At 44.4% G+C, this 19012-nt stretch overlaps 1 protein-coding gene across 5 annotated transcripts in view; it reads right to left on the bottom strand.

Annotated features, from left to right (window-relative positions):
* gdpd5b (glycerophosphodiester phosphodiesterase domain containing 5b) overlaps positions 1 to 19012 on the bottom strand; it is a 291231-nt gene that overhangs the window by 138207 nt on the left and 134012 nt on the right. The window lies entirely within an intron of this gene.

The following is a 19012-nucleotide window of genomic DNA, read 5'->3' as shown; positions in this document are numbered from 1 at the left end:
GGGGTTGTGCAGATCAGTTCAAGAACCTGATGGCATAGGAAAGTGACTGTTCCAGATCCCAGATTCCTGTAACTCCTGCCTGACAGCAGGAAGGATGTTAGAAAACATAGAAACATAGAAAACCTACAGCACAATACAGGCCCTTCGGCCCACAAAGTTGTGCCGAACGTTTCCCTACCTTAGAAATGACTAGGCTTACCCATAGCCCTTTATTTTTCTAAGCTCCATGTACCTATCCAAAAGCCTCTTAAAAGACCCTATCGTATCCACCTCCATCACCGTTGCTGGCAGTCCATTCCATGCGCTCACCACTCTCTGAGTAAAAAACTTACCCCTGACATCTCCTCTGTACCTACTCCCCAGCGCCGTAAAACTGTGCCCTCTCATGTTAGCCATTTCAGCCCTGGGAAAAAGCCTCTGACTATCCACACAATCAATGCCTCTCATCATCTTATACACCTCTATCAGGTCACCTCTCATCCTCCATCGCTCCAAGGAGAAAAGGCCGAGTTCACTCAACCTGTTTTCATAAGGCGTGCTCCCCAATCCAGACAACATCCTTGTAAATCTCCTCTGCACCCTTTCTATGGCTTCCACATCCTTCCTGTAGTGAGGCGACCAGAACTGAGCACAGTACTCCAAGTGTGGTCTGACCAGGGTCTATACACTGCAACATTGCCTCTCGGCTCCTAAGCTCAATTCCACGATTAATGAAGGCCAATACACCGTACGCCTTCTTAACCACAGTGTCAACCTGCACAGCAGCTTTGAGCGTCCCATGGACTCAGACCCCAAAATCCTTCTGATCCTCCACACTGCCAAGAGTCTTACCATTAATGCTACATTTTGCCATCATATTTGACCTACAAATATTAGACCTACAAATGTTATTAAACCAGAGAGGGTGCAAGAAAGATTTATGAGGATGTCACTGAGACTGGAGAGCTTGAAGAAACTGGAGAGTCCGGGACCTTTTTCCCCTAGAAAAAAGGAGGCTGACGGGTCACTTTATAAGATTAACGCTACTGAACATATTATCCATGGACATGAAAAGTAATGCACTGTTAATCTTTTGTATATAGTTTTATTTTGAATAAAATTTAATTTTGAAATTTGAAAATGAGGCTTATAAAATCATAAGCAGCATAGATAAAGTGGGTTTCCTTTTTCCCAGGACAGGGAAGTTTAAATCTAGAAGCACAGGTTTACGGTGGGAGGGGAAAGATTTAAAAGAGGACCTGAGGGACAACTTTTTTCACACAGAGGGCTGAGCTGCCAAAGGAAGTGGTGGAGGCAGGTACAACACTTAAAAGAGACTTGGAGAGGAACAAGGGTACAAAAGGCTCTGAGGTGCAAAGGGACTTGGGAGTCCTTGTGCAGGATTCCCTGAAGGTTAACTTGCAGGTTGACTCGGTGGTGAAGAAGGTAAATGCAATGTTAGCATCCATTTCGAGAGGACTGGAATATAAAAGCAAGCATTTAATTCTGAGGCTGTATAAGGCTCCGGTGATGCCTCACTTGGAATATTGTGAGCAGTTTTGAGTTCCTTGTTTAAAAAAAGATGGGCTGACATTGGAGAGGGTTCAGAGGTTGTTCATGAGAACGATTAGAGGAATGAAAGGGTTATCATAGATCAGCAATTGAAGGCACTGGGCCTGTACTCACTGGAATTTAGAAAAATGGGGTGGGGAAGGAGATCTCATTGAAACCTATCAAATGTTGAAAGGCCTCGATAGAGTGGATGTGAAGAGGATGTTTCCTTTTATGGAGGAGTCTAGAACCATATGGCACAGCCTCAAAATACAGAGACAGCCATTTAGAACACAGATAAGTAGGAATGTCTTTAGCCAGAGGGTAGTGAATCTGTGCAATTCACTGCCACGTGCAGCTGAGGAGGCCAAGTCACTGGGTGATTTTTAGGTGGAGGTTGATAGGTTCTTAAATAGTCAGAGCATGAAGGGATATGGTGAGAAGGCAGGAGATTGGGGTTGAGAGAGAAATGGATCAGCCATGATGAAGTGGTGGAGCAAATGGCCTAATTCTGCTCCTACGTCTTATGGTCTACGGTCTTATATGGGCGATATGCAGGCACATGTGGCCAGTCCAGTTTGGCATCTTGGTCAGCATGGACAAGGTGGGCCAAACGGCCTGTTCCAAGAGCCTCGGTTCTCGATGTTGTTCGCCCTAAGGTGGAAAGATCTGGGCAGACGTTTAAGCAGGGAATCAGGGGCTCAGGATCAGGTCAACTGGAAGCTGATGGTGACGCGATTAAATTCAGTGAGTGAGACCCCATAACAGGAGGTGCCTACAGACCGCGAGACCCTACAAAGGATTGTGAGAACTGCTGAGATGATCATCGGGATCTCTCTTCCACCCGTCAAGGATATTTATCAGGAGTGCCACGTACGCAAGGCCCTTAGCATTGTCCATGATCCCTCCCATCTGTCCAACCATCTCTTTCACCCCCTACCATCAGGCGGGGGGGGGGTGGTGTATCATAGCATTAGGACAAGCTTTAATAGGAAGGGAAATAGCTTCTTCCCCCAGGCTGTGAGGATTCTGAACTCTCTGCCACCACCCAGGTCTCATCACGTATTAAACGCTGGTAGCGTTACACTGTTCACTTTTTGACTTGTGTAGTAAAGGCACCTTATGCAAAACGCCAGTCTTCTGGTATATATATTTTTATAGTGGTAATATTATTTTACATGTTGTGTGCGAGTTATATGTACTGTGTTGTGCATATAACAAACATTGTTTCGTTTACATGTACATGGTTCAATGACAATAAGCTTAAACTTGAACAAAATAAAGTTCTGGTCACCTAACTACAGGAAAGATATCAATAAGATTGAAAGAGTGCAGAGACAATTTACAAGGAGGTTGTCAGGACTTGAGGACCTGAGTTATAGGGGAAGGCCAGATAGGTTAGACTTCATTCCCTGGAACATAGGAGAATGAGGGGAGATTTGATGGAGGTATACAAAATTATGAGGGGTATAGATAGGGTAAATGCAAGCAGGCTTTATCCACTGAAGTAGGGTAAGACTAGAACTAGAGGTCATGGGTTATGGGTTAAGGGTTAAGGGTGAAAGGTGAAATGTTTAAGGGGAACATGAGGGGGACCTTTTTCACTCAGAGGGTGGTGAGAGTGTGGAATGAGCTGACAGCTGAAGTGGTGGATGCAGGTTTGATTTTAACATTTAAGGGAAATTTGGATAGGTATGTGGATGGGAGGGGTATAGAGAGTTATGGTCCAGGTGAGGGTTGACGGGACTAGGCCGATTAAAAGCAAGGCCAAGGGCCTCTTTCTGTGCTGTACTGTACTATGAATCCAAGGGGTGCAGGCGATGAGCAACAGGATTGAGAACATGGAGTGAATCTTAAAATCAAAGCGTTGTTTTACCGTCAGCCTGTGAGGGTCACAAGGAATTCAGCGATGGAGGCTTTTGTTGATTTTCAGTGAAATAATCCTTATTTGGATGTGACAAGGACAAAAGGAAGTGATTACTCATAATTATATATTATCGTGAATGTGGGCTTCTGAAAAACAAGAGCGAGTGTATTTTTGCGTCACTAAGGGTTCTAATACTAATGCGGCCAATTAGTAATGGCACAGATGTCATTAATACTGAAGATTGAAGCTGAAAGGTTGATCGGAAGGCCAAAAGTCCAAAGCCGATGGCTGAAGCCTGGGCAGGCCAGTCCTGGAGTTGTAGGACTGTTCTGTGTGTGTGTGGGAGCGTGGGAGGGCGAGAGAGTGAGGGAGAGCAATGGGCTTGTTTTGCTGTTGTTGCTTTATCGCTTGTGCTCTGTGTCGTTCTGCCGAGCACGTTACGTTCTGTTTGTTGTCAACACAAACAACTCGTTTCACTGTAAGTTTCAAGTACATGTGAGAAATAAATCTGAATCTGACCATTATGAACTTGAATTAGATGAATGCAGGTCATCGTTAAAGGGACACAGGAGACCAACTGGAAATTTGGGATGGAGAAGGATTTCCATGGATGGAATAGTGCTCTTTCACCCTTCCCTCCTAAACAGCCCATGTCCCCCACCACACCCCACCGCCATGCACACACACTTTTCTATCATCTATTTGTCTAAGAGTCTCTTAAATGTCCCTAATGTATCTGCCTCTACCACCATCCCTGGCAGCACATTCCAGGTCGACAACAGCTGCAGTTGTTTCTGTTGAGATTAGAAGGGAAAGTTAGACCGTAAGACATAGGAACAGAATTAGGCCATTTGGCCCATCGAATCTGCTCCGCCATTTCATCACCATTTCCATCTCACCCCCAATCTCTTGCCTTCTCCTCATATCCTTTCATGCCCTGACTGATCAAGAATCTATCAACATCTGCTGACGGGAGGAGAAGATGGCAGCGCACCGCGCGTGCGCAGACCTCCGGTGAAAAATGATATCGTATCTGTTAAATAGGGGCCGTGGACAATTCTGATTTGATGAAGATGGACGTGAAAGCACAGAGGAATATCTGGAAAAATTTCTGAAACGCCCGTTCGCTGCTGTCGTTACTGCGCGGTCGGGAATCTTTCGGAGGGTAGGCCTCAAAATCCCCGGCTTTGCCTGTTGGCGAACGGGAAGGACGTCGAATAGTTCGGATAGTGATCGCACTCAGTACTCGGTGTCGGAGAGCTGATCAGAGCTTGAAGTTTTCGGATGACTCAGAGTCGGACTGTGGTCGGCATGGCAGGGAGAGTTTTTCTTCCTTCTCCCGTCTGCGTGAGATGTGGGACATTTGAGAAACTTTGAACTTTACTGTGCTCATGGACTTCTTCATCAAGTTATAGTATTGTTACACTGTTGTAACTATATGCTATAATTATGTGGTTTTGTTAGTTTTTTTTCAGTCTTGGTCTGTCCTGTGTTCTGTGATATCACACCGGAGGAAATATTGTATCATTTCTTAATGCATCCATTACTAAATGACAATAAAAGAGGACTGCGTGTCTTCATAATCTAATATACCCAATGACTTGGCCTCCACAGCCGCTTGTGGCAATGAATTCCACAAGTTCACCACTTTCTGGTAAAGAAATTCCTCCTCAGCAAAATTACTCTAACAGTGGAAATATGTATTTATGTAGTAATTTATCTGTAGACCTCCCCACCATTGAGCACATCTACATGGAGCGCTATCACAGGAAAGCAGGCTGATTCTGACCTGGCTCTCAAGGAACTGTACAAGACCATCAACACGAGACTGCACACTTCATCGTCGCCGGTGACTTTAATCGAGTGTTGCTGATGAAGGTCTTTCCGAAGTTTTATCAGCACATCCAGGTGAGCTCTCGTGGAGATAAGGCACTTGACCACTGTTACACTACCTTCTGCAACGCTTACAAAGCTCTCCTTCGCCCAGCTTTTGGAAAATCGGATCAGTGTTCGATCCTGCTTCTGCTGACGTACAAGCAGAAGCTGAAACAAGAGGTGGCCATTGTTAAAACTGTCCACTGTTGGTCCGACCAATCAGTCTCCATGCTGCAGGACTGCTTCGATGACGTCGACTGGAATGTCTTCCATGATGAGGATGTATCCAAGTTCACTGATGGAGTCATGTGCTTCATCCGGAATTGCATCAGCGATGTTGTCCCCCAGAAGTCAGTCAGTCTTCCCGAAACAGAAACCCTGGATCAATAGTTCCATGCGAGCAGCACTAGATTAGATTAGATTATGAGGACACTCAGTCCTCGTTTATTGTCATTTAGAAATGCATGCATGCATTAAGAAATGATACAATGTTCCTCCGGAGTGATATCACAAAAAAAACAGGACAAACCAAAGACTAACACTGACAAGACCACATAATTATAACATATAGTTATAGCAGTGCAAAACAATACCATAATTTGATGAAGAGCAGACCATGGGAACAGTAAAAAAAAGGTCTCAAAGTTCCGATCGACTCTCGATAGTCCCCGATAGCAGGCGGCAGAAGGGAGAAACTCTCTCTGCCATAAACCTCCAGGCACCGACAACTGTCGATGCTTTGGAAGCAGCCGACCACAGCCGACACCGAGTCCGTCCAAAAACTTCGAGCCTCTGACCAGCCCTTCGACACCGAGCACCGGGCACCATCTCCGCCGAGCGCTTTGACTCCGTCCCGGCCGCCGATCAACAAGCAAAGCCGAGGACTCGGGGCCTTCCCCTTCGAAGATTCAGGATCACACAGTAACAACAGCAGCGAAAAAGGCATTTCAGAAGTTTCTCCAGATGTTCCTCCGTTCTCTCAAGTCTGTCTCCATCAAATCAGGATTGTCCACGGCACCCTACTTAACAGATAACAATATCATTCACCGGAGAGGCCGCACAAGCTGCGTCGCGCCGCCATCTTCTCCTCCTCCTCCACAACACTGAGCTTACATCGCTGGAGATCAACTAGAGCTCAAGAAAAGCAGCTATGATCTGCGCAAATCTATCAAGGCTGTGAAACAACAATACAGGGGCAAGATTCACAACCAACAGCACATGTGACCTGTGGCGAGGGGTTCATACCATCTCAGGCTTCAAAGCCAAACATTGTGGTACCGCCAACATCGCAGCCTCTCTCCCAGATGAGCTCAATTGCTTTTACGCTCTGTTTGATATCATTAACTCTGAGCCTCCGAGGAAAGCCACCACTATAACCTGCAACCTGGTCATCCCTGAGGCTGAGGTACACAGATGTTTCCAACAAGTGGACAGTTGCAAGGCTGTGGGACCGGACGGCATCCCAGGGCGAGTACTCAGGATGTGCGCAGCACAACTGGCAACTGTGTTTACAAACATTTTTAATCTCTCCTCCCAGTGTAGAGTGCCCTCCTGCTTCAAATTATCCACCATTGTTCCTGTACCAAAAAAGACCAAGGTAACATGCCTGAGCGACTGGCGTCCTGTCGCATTCAACACCATAGTTCCATCCAGGCTCGACAAGAAGCTCAGAGACCTTGGCCTTGACCCTGCCTTGTGCAGCTGGATCCTGGACTTCCTGTCAGATTGCCAGCAGGTTATAAGAGTGGGCTCCTCACCTCCAACCTTCTGACTCTCAATACAGGAGCCTGTCAGGGCTGTGTACTGAGTCCCCTCCTTTACTCCCTGTATACCCACAGCTCCAATCTGCTAATTAAATTTGCCGATGAAACTACATTGATTGGCCTTATCTCAAACAATAACGAGGTGGCCTACGGGGAAGAAGTCATCTCTCTGATACAGTGGTGTCAAGAAAACAACCTCTCCCTCAATGTCACTGAAACAAAGGAGCTGGTTGTGGATTACAGGAGGAATGGAGACAGGCTAACTCCTATTGACATCAATGGATCTGGGGTTGAGAGGGTAAACAGCTTCAAGTTCCTCGACATCCACATCACCAAGGAGCTCACGTGGTCTGTACACACCAGCTGTGTGGTGAAAAAGGGACAACAACGCCTCTTTCACCTCAGATGGTTGAGGAAGTTTGGTGTGGGCCCCCAAATCCTAAGAACTTTCTACAGGGGCAAAATTGAGAGCATCCTGACTGGCTGCATCACTGCCTGGAATGGGAACTGTACGTCCCTCAATTGCAGGACTCTGCAGAGAGTGGTGCGGACAGCCCAGCGCATCTGTAGTTGTGAACTTCCCATGATTCAGGACATTTACAAGGACAGGTGTGTAAAAAGGGGACCCAAGTCATCCCAACCACAAACTATTCCAGCTGCTACCATCCGGGAAGCGGTACCGCAGCATAAAAGCCAGGACCAACAGGCTCCGGGATAGCTTCTTCCACCAGGCCATCAGACTGATTAATTCAAGCTGATTTGAGTGTACTCTATGTTACATTGACTGTTCTATTTATTATAAGTTATGATAAATTACTATGATTGCACATTGTAGATTTAGATGGAGACGTAATGTAAAGATTTTTACTCTCATGTACGTGAAGGATGTAAGAAATAAAGTCAATTCAATTCAACTCAATCCATCATCAAGGATCTCCACCATCCAAGCTTTGCTCTCTTCTTGCTGCTGCCATCAGGACCCTAAGGTCTCACACCACCAGGTTCAGGGACAGTTATTACCCCTCAACCACCAAGCTCTTGAACCAGAGTGGATAACCTCACTCACCTCAGCTCTGACCTGATTCCACAACCTCTGGACTCACTTTCAAGGACTCTACAATTCATATCCTTGATATTTATTTAGTACTATTATTTAGGTTTTTTTTGTATTTGAACAATCTGTTGTCTTTTGCACATTGTTTGTTTTCCTGTCTTTGCTTGTGTGTAGCTTCTCATTGATTCTATTGTCTCACTTTGTATTTACTGTGAAACCCCACAAGAAAATGAATCTCAAGGGTGTGTATGGTGACAAATATGTAGATCAATAGTGATTTTACTTTGAACTTTGAAGTTTTGTGTCTTTGCACTGTACTTCTGCCATAGACAACAAATTTCTGTAATGAGCTCTTCGGGCCTGTGCGAAGCATCGGACTGTGTCGGCCTCCGAGGTTTTTACAGCACCTGCGTTGGTTAATTGTTGGGGGCCCAGAATGGCAGTGAGGGAGGAGGTGTAGGGGCAGGTGTGCTTTCTGCTTGCTTGCAGTTATTCCAGGTGAGGTGACACTTCACCTGCAAATCCACTGGGGGGGATCATCTACTGTATCTGGTGCTCCCGGTGTGGCCTCCTGTATATCGGTGACTGGGAGACCACTTTGTCGAGCACCTTCGCTCCATCCACCACAACAAGCAGGATTTCTCGGTGGCCACCCATTTCCATTCTGACATGTCAGTCCGTGGCCTTCTCTACTGCCATGATGAGACCACAGTCAGGATGGAAGAGCAACACTTTATATCCTGTCTGGGTAGCCTCCAACCTGATGACATGAACATCGATTTCTCGAATTCCAGTAACTGACCCCCCCCTTCACCATTCCCCATTCTCATTTCCCTCTCTCACCTTCTCTTCTTACCTGCCCATCACCTCCCTCTGATGCTCCTCCCTCTTCCCTTTTCTTCTATGGTCTCCTACCCTCTCCTATCAGAATCCCCCTCCTCCAGCCCTTCATCCCTTTCACCAATCAACTTCCCAGCCTCCCCCTCTCCCGGTTTCACTTATCACCTGCCGCCTTGTGCTTCTTCCTCCCCTCCCCCCACCTTCTAATTCTGACTTCTCCTCCCTTCGTTTCCAGTCCCAAAGAAGGGAAACAACAACAGTTTGTTCCTCTCTCTAGATGCTGCCTGACTTGCTGAGTTTCTCCAGCACTGTACGTGCTGCCCCAGATTTCCAGCATCTGCAGTACCTTTTGTGTCTATAATAAATCTGATTCCGAACCATGTGGTTCAGTCTGGGGGAAGGAAATGGTGATGAAATCAATACTGCGTTCCAAAACTGATGCAGGGGCTGAACACGCACATGTTTTTCATTAAAAGGGTTCTGGGAAACCCTGACTTTGCTGGGAATCAATATCCTGCTGGGTTGATGACGAGGAATCCAAGAAATGCAGCTGAGATGAAGGCAGTTCGACAGAACTGTTGTATTTTGGCACATTGATCGTTGTCCGTCCTACTGGGTGCAGCCTTTCACTGATTCTAGTGTGTTTCTTGATTGCCCGCATAAAAGTGAATCTCAGCTTTGTATATGGTGACATATATGTACCCTGATAATAAATTTACTCTGAACTTAGAAACCAAAGGGGAGGGGAGGGGTTGAGTTCTTGGTATTCTTTATCCCTGCCTCAAAGGACAGTGGAGTCAGAGATCAATTCTTGATCATCGTGGCTTCACAGGAGTGGAGGAGTTGAAATATGAGGTAAAGGACTCTGGAGACACGCACTCAACATTTTAGGAACAGCTTCTTTCCCTCCGCCATCAGATTTCTGAATAGACAATGAACCCATGAACACGACCCCGCCATTTTGCTCCATTATGTGTGTGTTGTATGAGTGGGTGATCAAGATCTCACGACCGTGATTCTTTTTGGCAGGTTTTTCTATGGAAATGGTTTGCCATTGCCTTCTTCTAGGCAGTATCATTGCCTTGCTGCCGCCCACGAGCGGAAGGGAGGAGCTCGGGGGACTTGGGGTTCTCACGTTTAACTGTTGTTCATTCTTTGGGTCACTTCTCTGTTTTCATGGATGTTTTGCGAAGAAAAAGCATTTCAGGGTGTATATCGTATACATTTCTCTGACATTAAATTGAACCTTTGAAGTTTATTGTCATTTAACTATATACATGTATCTAACGTATAGAACCATATAATGTATTAGAAATGAAACAACGATTCTCCCAACCAAGAATGTGAAGCACAATAGTACACAGGTCCAGCACCTGGCTACGTGGTGTGCCGCCAACAACCTGGTCCTTAACACCCAGAAGACCAAGGAGATCATTATGGACAAGCAACACATATAAAAGTTGCTGGTGAACGCAGCAGGCCAGGCAGCATCTCTAGGAAGAGGTACAGTTGACATTTCGGGCCGAGACCCGAAACGTCGACTGTACCTCTGCCTAGAGATGCTGCCTGGCCTGCTGCGTTCACCAGCAACTTTTATGTGTGTTGCTTGAAATTCCAGCATCTGCAGATTTCCTCGTGTTTGAGATCCTTGTGGGCTTCAGGCATGCTAGGAGCCACACTCATGTCCCCATCTACATCAACGGAGCTGTAGTGGGGTGTGTATCAAGCTTCAAGTTCCTTGGTGTCCACATTTCTGAGGATCTCACCTGGTCCCTGAACTCCCCCATCCTGATCAAAAAGGCGCAACAGTGCCTTTATTTCCTGCGGAGCATCAAGAAAGCTCACCTCTGTCCCAGGATACTGACAGACTTTTACCGCTGTACCATTGAGAGCATACTCACCAACTGCATCTCAGTGTGGTATGGCAATTGTCCCGTATCAGACCACAAAGCACTCCAAGCATGTGGTGAAAACTGCCCAGTGGATTATTGGCACCCAATTGCCCACCATTCAGAACATCTACCATAAACGCTGCCTGGGCAGGATGAAAAGCATCATCAGGGATGCATCTCACCCTAACCATGGACTTTTTACTCTCCTCCCATCCAGTAGGCGCTACAGGAGCCTTCGCTCCTGCACCAGCAGGCACAGGAAGAGCTTCTTCCCTGAGGCTGTGACTCTGCTGAACCTCACATCACAGCGCTAAGCAGTATTGCACCCATATTGTACTGTCTCAGTACTTTTATATTTGTGTGCTGTAGCATTTAATTTTTATTCACAGTTATTTTGTAAATAACACTATTCTTTGCATTTCTGGTCAGATGCTAACTGCATTTCATTGGCTTTGTATCTGTACTCGGCACAATGCCAATAAAGTTGAATCTAATCTAATCTAATCTAATAACACCCAATAATTTATAATGGATAAAATCTACAGATGAGTCACACATAAAAAATGAACTAAAGTGCATTAATATTAAATAATGTGAGGTACGCCACCCATCCATCCCAGATTAACCAGTGACTCTTTGAATACGGTGTGGCTGGGAGTTCAGAAGTCCGATGGCCTAAGGGAGTGCAGAACAAAGACCAAGACTCAATGAAAAACTACACACAAGCAAAGACTGACAGACAACCAACGTGCAAAAGTAGACAGAATGTGCAAATACAAAAGATATAATAATATTTAAAATACAGCACTGTTTCTGTGCTGTAGTTTTTTATGACTCTTATAATTAAATAATAAATAATACTGAGTTGTAGAGCCCTCCTTGAAAGTGAGTGTGCAGGTTGTGGAATCAGTTCAGTGTTGAGGTGAGTGAAGTTACCTCACTGGTTCAGGAGTCTGATGGTTGTAGGGTGATAACTGGTCCCGAGCAAAACACACAAAATGCTGGAGGAACTCAGCAGGCCAGGCATCATCTATGGAAAAAAGTACAGTCGACGTTTCAGGCCAAAACCCTTCAGCAGGGCTTAGAGTGCATTGACTGAATGGTAAGACTCCCATCATGGTCACCAAGAAAACATGCAAACTCCACACGGACAGCACTGGAGGCTGTGGTCAAACCAGGGTGTTTGGAGTGGTGTGATAGCAACTCTGCTTGCTAAACTAGCAGACCTTCCCAACTGGGGGATTTTCTTTTAACTGCCAAACATTTAGAGAACAAACGGCTGTCACAGAATCCGTTGCTCTGGGATACCTCCTGCTTCCCCCAGCGCACCCTGTGGAGTCCTCAAGGAAACTTATTGCAAGACAATGCACCCTGACTAATGTCAGGGGTCACAAGGGAACTCAAGCTGTTAAAAGTAAACACAGGCCATCTGTCTGGCACAGAGCTAACCTACTACACACTATCCAAGACATTTGCTTCTTAGAACACGGAACAGTACTGCACAGGAAGTGGTCTCTTGGTCCACAATGTTTTGCCAAACTAATTAAATTAGTAATCAAATGTCTAAATAAATTAATCCTTCCCGCCTCCATTTCAAAGTAAATTTATTATCAGGTTCACTTTCTTGCAGGCAATCCCAGTAGAACAAAGAAAAATAATAGAATTAATGAAAGACTGAGAAACAACTGGTGTGGAAACGAGGACATACTGTGCAAATTTTAAAAACTCAATAATAAATAAATAATACTGGAAACAGGAGTCTATTTATTTTTGTATTTGTTGAGATGCAGTACAGAATAGACCCTTCAGATTTTCAAGCCACACCGCCCAGCAACTCCCAACTTAACCCCACCCTAATCATGGGACAATTTACAATGACCAGTTAACCTACCAACCGGTACGTCTCTAGTCACTGGGAGGAAACTCCTTACAGGCAGTGGCGGGAAATGATCCCGGGTCGCTAGTACCGTAAAGCGTCGTAAAGGGATTAGGTTAGTTAGCCATTATTTACTAATTTAATTGGTTCAGCACAACCAAAGGGTCTGTTCCTGTGCTGTACTGGACTATGTTCGTAGTTCCACAAGTACTGAAAATCAGCTGGAGAGGTCAGCTCTACGGATAGGAATAAACAGTCGACATTTTGGGCCAAGACCCTTCATCAGGACTGGAAAGCAAAGGAGCAAAAACCACAATGAAAAACAGAAGAGATTCTGTAGATGCTGGAAATTCAAATAACACACACAGAAAGCTGAAGAACCTGAATCAGGTTTATTATCACTGACATATGTCATGAAATGTATTGCTTTTATAGCAGCAATTCAGTGCAATACATTAAAAACTGCTATACGAGGGGTGATTGTTAAGTTTGTGGCCTAAGGTAGAAGGAGTCAATTTTAGAAAACCTAGCACATTTATTTTTCAACGTAGTCCCCACCTACATTTACACACTTAGTCCAGTGGTCGTGGAGCATACGGATCTTGGACCTCCAGAAAGGGTCCACTGGGGTGATTGGTAAGTTTGTGGCCTAAGGTAGAAGGAGATGAGTTATACAGCTCTCGTTACATGCACATGCAGTTCAACTCTTTCAGTGATTATGCAGAAAGTTTGAAGTTAATAACTCATCTCCTTCTACCTTAGGCCACAAACTTATCAATCACCCTTGCTGTGGACACTTTCTGGAGGTCCAAGATCCGTATGCTCCACGACCGCTGGACTAAGTGTGTGTAAATGTAGGAGGGGACTATGTTGAAAGATAAACGTGCTAGGTTTTCTAAAATTGACTCCTTCTACCTTAGGCCATAAACCTATCAATCACCCCTCGTATATTACAATAGGAAATATATACAAAAATTGGTAACCAAATGGCCAACTAAACTAATCTCTTCTGCCGACACAATGTCATTATCCTTCCATTCTCCTCACACTCAAGTGTCTATCTAAATGTCTCTCGGATGCCACGGTAAGTCTGAATCAGAATCAGGTTTGTTATCACTGACAAATGTTGTGAAAATTGTTGTTTTGCGGCAGCTGTACAGTGCAATACAAAAAGTTAGTAGAAGTTACAATAACTTACAGTACCTTAAAAACTTAATAAGTTACAAAAACATTATAAATTACAATAAAAATATAAAAAAGAAACCATTATCATCATCATCATGTGCCGTGTCATATGTCGTGGGCAATCATGATTGTTCTTGGCAATTTTTCTACAGAAGTGGTTTGCCATTGCCTTCTTCTGGGCAGTGTCTTTACAAGATGGGTGACCCCAGCCATTATCAATACTCTTCAGAGATTGTCTGCCTGGTGTCAGTGGTCACAAAAACAGGACTTGTGATATACACCAGCTGTTCATTCAACTATCCACCTCACCTGGTCTCATGGTTTCACGTGACCCTGATTAGGGGCAAAGCAGGTGCTACACCTTGCCCAAGGGTGACTTGCAAGCCAGCGGGGCAAAGGTGTGCCTCACACCTCCTTTGGCAGAGATGTATCTCCAGCCCACCACCCAAAATAAATACCGTAAGTGGTGCAAAAAGGAAGCAACATTTTGAGGCAGTGAGTGGAGATGATCATTGATCCTATAAACTTTTATAGATGTATAGTGAAGAGTGTATAGACTGGCTGCATCACAGCCTGGTATGGAAATACCAATGCCCTGAGCCAATAGGCTGGTCCTGGACTTATTTCCTGGCATAATTTACATATTACTATTTAATTATTTATGGTTTTACTACTATTTAATTATTTATGGTGCAACTGTAAGGAAAACCAATTTCCCCCAGGATCAATAAAGCATGACTATGACTATGACTATGACTATGAAAGGAAAATCCTACAAAAAGTAATGAATACAGCCCAGTCCACCACGGGTAAAGCCCTTCTCTCCATTGAGCACATCTACATGAAACGCTGTGCAGGAAGGCAGCATCCATCATCAGGGTTCCTCACCACCCAGGACATGCTCTCTTCTCACTGGTGCCATCAGGAAGAAGGTACAGGAGCCTCTGGACTCACACCACCAGGTTCAGGAAGAGTTACAACCCCTCAACCATCAAGCACTTGAACCAGAGGGGGTAACTTCACTCACCCATCAATGAACTGCTCACACAACTTATGGACTCAATTTCAAGGACTCTTCATGTCATGTTCTTGATATTTATTGCTTATCTATTTATTGTTATTAATTGTCTTTTGCACATTGGTTGCTTGTCCTGTTGGATACAGACTTTCACTGATTCTATTATGTTTCTCAGATTTACTGTGTATGCACACAAGAAAATGAATCAAAGGGTTATATATGGTGATATATATGTACTTTGATAATAAAATTACTTTGAACTTTGATTAATGAATTAGTAACAATAATTATACACGTTTTTATGAAAAAAGAATGAATCCTATTACTTATTTACATGTAATAATTGTTTTACTCTCAATATAACAGAGACAGATTGAAATGAATGAGGCATTTTAGAAAACCAGTTAAAAAATTATTAATATTAATCTTTTAAAAAAGAAAAGTGCTAAGCTAGCGGAGACATTTCCTATGAAAACATCTCACCATTCTCGGGTTATAAAATAAATCATTCACTGCTCCATTAGCCAGTAAAGATAATCTTTTTATTACGGCTGTGGTTTAAAGGATGAAGTGCACCAGCTTTGGGGAACTTAAGCCACAGGAAACAGACAACATTAATTCATGAATCAGCACGGCCGTTCCTGGATTCCATTCGTCCCCTTGTGGAAGAGAAAGGACAGTGTTGTTGCTGATAAAGAAAACACACCAGTGGGCATCAGATGGTGAGATTGGCACGATGCCCATTTGGAATTATATGGAACGTAGAACAGTATAGGTTTCTTAAGGTTGTTATAGCCGGAGGTGACAATGGGGATAAGTTTCCACTATCTATTAGAGCTGCATCTCAATAGCCACTGATAACCACATCCAGCTCCTGGTCAACACCTGTGACTTAGCCATCAAGCTCAGAAGAACCTCATTCTACTGACAAGAGAATGGGCAAAGGTGCCTTATAGGCGGCTTAAAAACCCATCAGATGGGGTCTGTCCATCATGGCTGGCTGCTCATCTAAGAGAAAGAAAACTCTGATCTCAAACTTCTGCTCCCTTGCGGCTATACCCACTCATGGGGAAGGCTTCAGGAGTAAACCCCTAAGGAAAAATCCGAAGCTGGAGTCTCTAATGTTGAGCTCAACGCTGACTGGCAATTCCTGCGACACTGTTGGTGCCAAACCGTATCGGTCTGTGCCGTTCCTTTGGATTTGTCAGCTGCGTGGTGAGGGGGAGCCTGCTACATGGGCACCAGCTTGCTCTCCATATTGTACTGCCCTGGCTTGTGTATCACATAGACAGCAGGAACGCAACATCCATGTTTGACCTCGACCAACAGAGGGGCCTCAGAACGATATACAGTGGCATGCAAAAGTTTGTGCACCCCTGGTCAAAATTTCTATTACTGTGAATAGCTAAGCGAGTAAAAGATGACCTGATTTCCAAAAGGCATAAAGTTAAAGATGACATATTTCTTTAATATTTTAAGCAAGATTACTTTTTCATTTCCATCTTTTAGAGTTTCAAAATAACGAAAAAGGTAAAGGGCCCGAAGCAAAAGTTTGGGCACCCTGCATGGTCAGTACTTAGTAACACCCCCTTTGGCAAGTATCACAGCTTGTAAACCCTTTCTGTAGCCAGCTAAGAGTCTTTCAATTCTTGTGTGGGGGATTTTTGCTCATTCTTCCTTGCAAAAGGCTTCTAGTTCTGTGAGATTCTTGGGCTGTCTTGCATGCACTGCTCTTTTGAGGTCTATCCACAGATTCTCGATGATGTTTAGGTCGGGGGACTGTGAGGGCCATGGCAAACCCTTCAGCTTGCGCCTCTTGAGGTAGTCCATTGTGGATTTTGAGGTGTGTTTAGGATCATTATCCTGTTGTAGAAGCTACCCTCTTTTCATCTTCAGCTTTTTTTTTACAGACGGTATGATGTTTGCTTCCAGAATTTACTGGTATTTAATTGAATTCATTCTTCCCTCTACCAGTGAAATGTTCCCCGTGTCACTGGCTGCAACACAAGCCCAAAGCATGATCGATCCACCCCCGTGCTTAACAGTTGGAGAGGTGTTCTTTTCATGAAATTCTGCACCCTTTTTTTTCCAAACATACCTTTGCTCATTGCGGCCAATAAGTTCTATTTTAACTTCATCAGTCCACAGGACTTGTTTCCAAAATGCATCAGGCTTGTTTAGATGTTCCTTTGCAAACTTCTGACGCTGAATTTTGTGGTGAGGACGCAGGAAAGGTTTTCTTCTGATGACTCTTCCATGAAGGTCATATTTGTGCAGGTGTCGCTGCACAGTAGAACAGTGCACCACCACTCCAGAGTCTGCGAAATCTTCCTAAGGGCCTTTTGCAGTCAATTGGGGGTTTTGATTTGCCTTTCTAGCAATGCTACGAGTTGTTCTCTCAGAAAGTTTTCTTGGTCTTCCAGACCTCAACTTGACCTCCACTGTTCCTGTTAACTGCCATTTCTTAATTACATTACAAACTGAGGAAACGGCTATCTGAAAATGCTTTGCTAGCTTCTTATAGCCTTCTCCTGCTTTGTGGGCATCATTTATTTTAATTTTCAGAGTGCTAGGCGGCTGCTTAGAGGAGCCCATGGCTGCTGATTGTTGGGACAAGGTTTGAGGAGTCAGGGTATTTATAAAACTTTGAAATTTGCTTCACCTGGCCTTTCCTAACGATGACTGTGAACAAGCCATAGCCCTAACAAGCTAATTAAGGTCTGAGACCTTGGTAAAAGTTATCTGAGAGCTCAAATCTCTTGAGGTGCCCAAACTTTTGCATGGTGCTCCCTTCCTTTTTTTTCACTCTAAAATTGTACAAAACAAAAATAATACACTAATCTTGCTTAAAATGTTGAAAAGAATGTTTCATCTTTAACTTTATGACTTTTGGAGTTCAGTTTATCTTCTACTCACTTAACTATTCACAGTAACAGAAATTTTGACTGGGGTGCCCAAACTTTTGCATGCCACTGTAGCAAAGCAACAAGCCCTTCAGCTCACAAAGTCTATGCTAAACAAAATCTAATCTGCCTGAACATGATCCGTTTCTGCCCATTTCCTGGGTATTCGTGAGTCTGTCTTAACAGCCTACACAACATCACTATTATATCTGCTTCACATTACCCCGGCAATGTATTACAGACACCCATAGCTCTGTGCAAAAAATCTTCGCCTTCACAACTCACTTTAATGCATCCCCTCTACCCTGACTGTCTGCCCCAGCTAGCCCTCTAATAATTTTATACATTTCTATATACTGTATACTATATACTGGTTTTGGAGGCAGTGCAGAGGAGGTTCACCAGGTTGATTCCAGGGATGAAGGGGTTGCCTGGGACTATACTCTCTGGAGTTCAGAAGAATGAGAGGGGATCTTATAGAAACATACAAAATTTTGAAAGGGATAGGTAAGATAGAAGAAGGAAAGTTGTTTCCATTGGCAGGTGAGACTAGAACTAGGGGACATTACCTCAAGATTCAGGGGAGAAGATTTAGGACTGAAATGAGGAGAAACTGTTTTTCCCAGAGAGTGGTGAATCTGTGGAATTCTCTGCCCAGGGAAGCAGTTGAGGCTTCTTCACTAAATATATTTAAGACACAGTTAGATAGGTTTTTACATAGTAAGGGAATTAAGGGTTATGGGGAAAAGGCAGGTAGATGGAGCTGAGTTTACGGACAGATCAGCCATGATCTTATTGAATGGTGGGGCAGGCTCGATGGGCCAGATGGCCTACTCCTGCTCCTATTTCTTAGGTTATTTTCTATAGGATCTCCCCTCAGCCTCCGACATTCTGGAGAAAACAATTCGTCTGTCTAACTCCTCCCCTAACACTCTCTAATCCAGGCAGCATCCTGGTGAAGCTCTTTTGCATTCTCTTCAAAGCCTCTATGTCTTTCCTGTAAAGGGGTGACCGTAATTGTACACAAGGCTCCAAGTGCAGCCTAAGTAAAGCCCTACGTAGTTGCAATGTACCTTCCTGACTCTAATAAGGGGCACAGATAGGGTGGGGAGAGAGAGAGAGTGGGATGGGGAGGGAGGAAGAGGTGGAAGGAGAGGCAGAGGGAGGGAGGGAGGGAAGGGGAGAGGGGGAAGAGTGTGCAGAGGGAGA

This window comes from Mobula hypostoma, chromosome 7 (assembly GCF_963921235.1).
Source record: "Mobula hypostoma chromosome 7, sMobHyp1.1, whole genome shotgun sequence".
Taxonomy (NCBI): domain Eukaryota; kingdom Metazoa; phylum Chordata; class Chondrichthyes; order Myliobatiformes; family Myliobatidae; genus Mobula; species Mobula hypostoma.
This window is presented reverse-complemented; position numbering and strand designations above follow the sequence as displayed.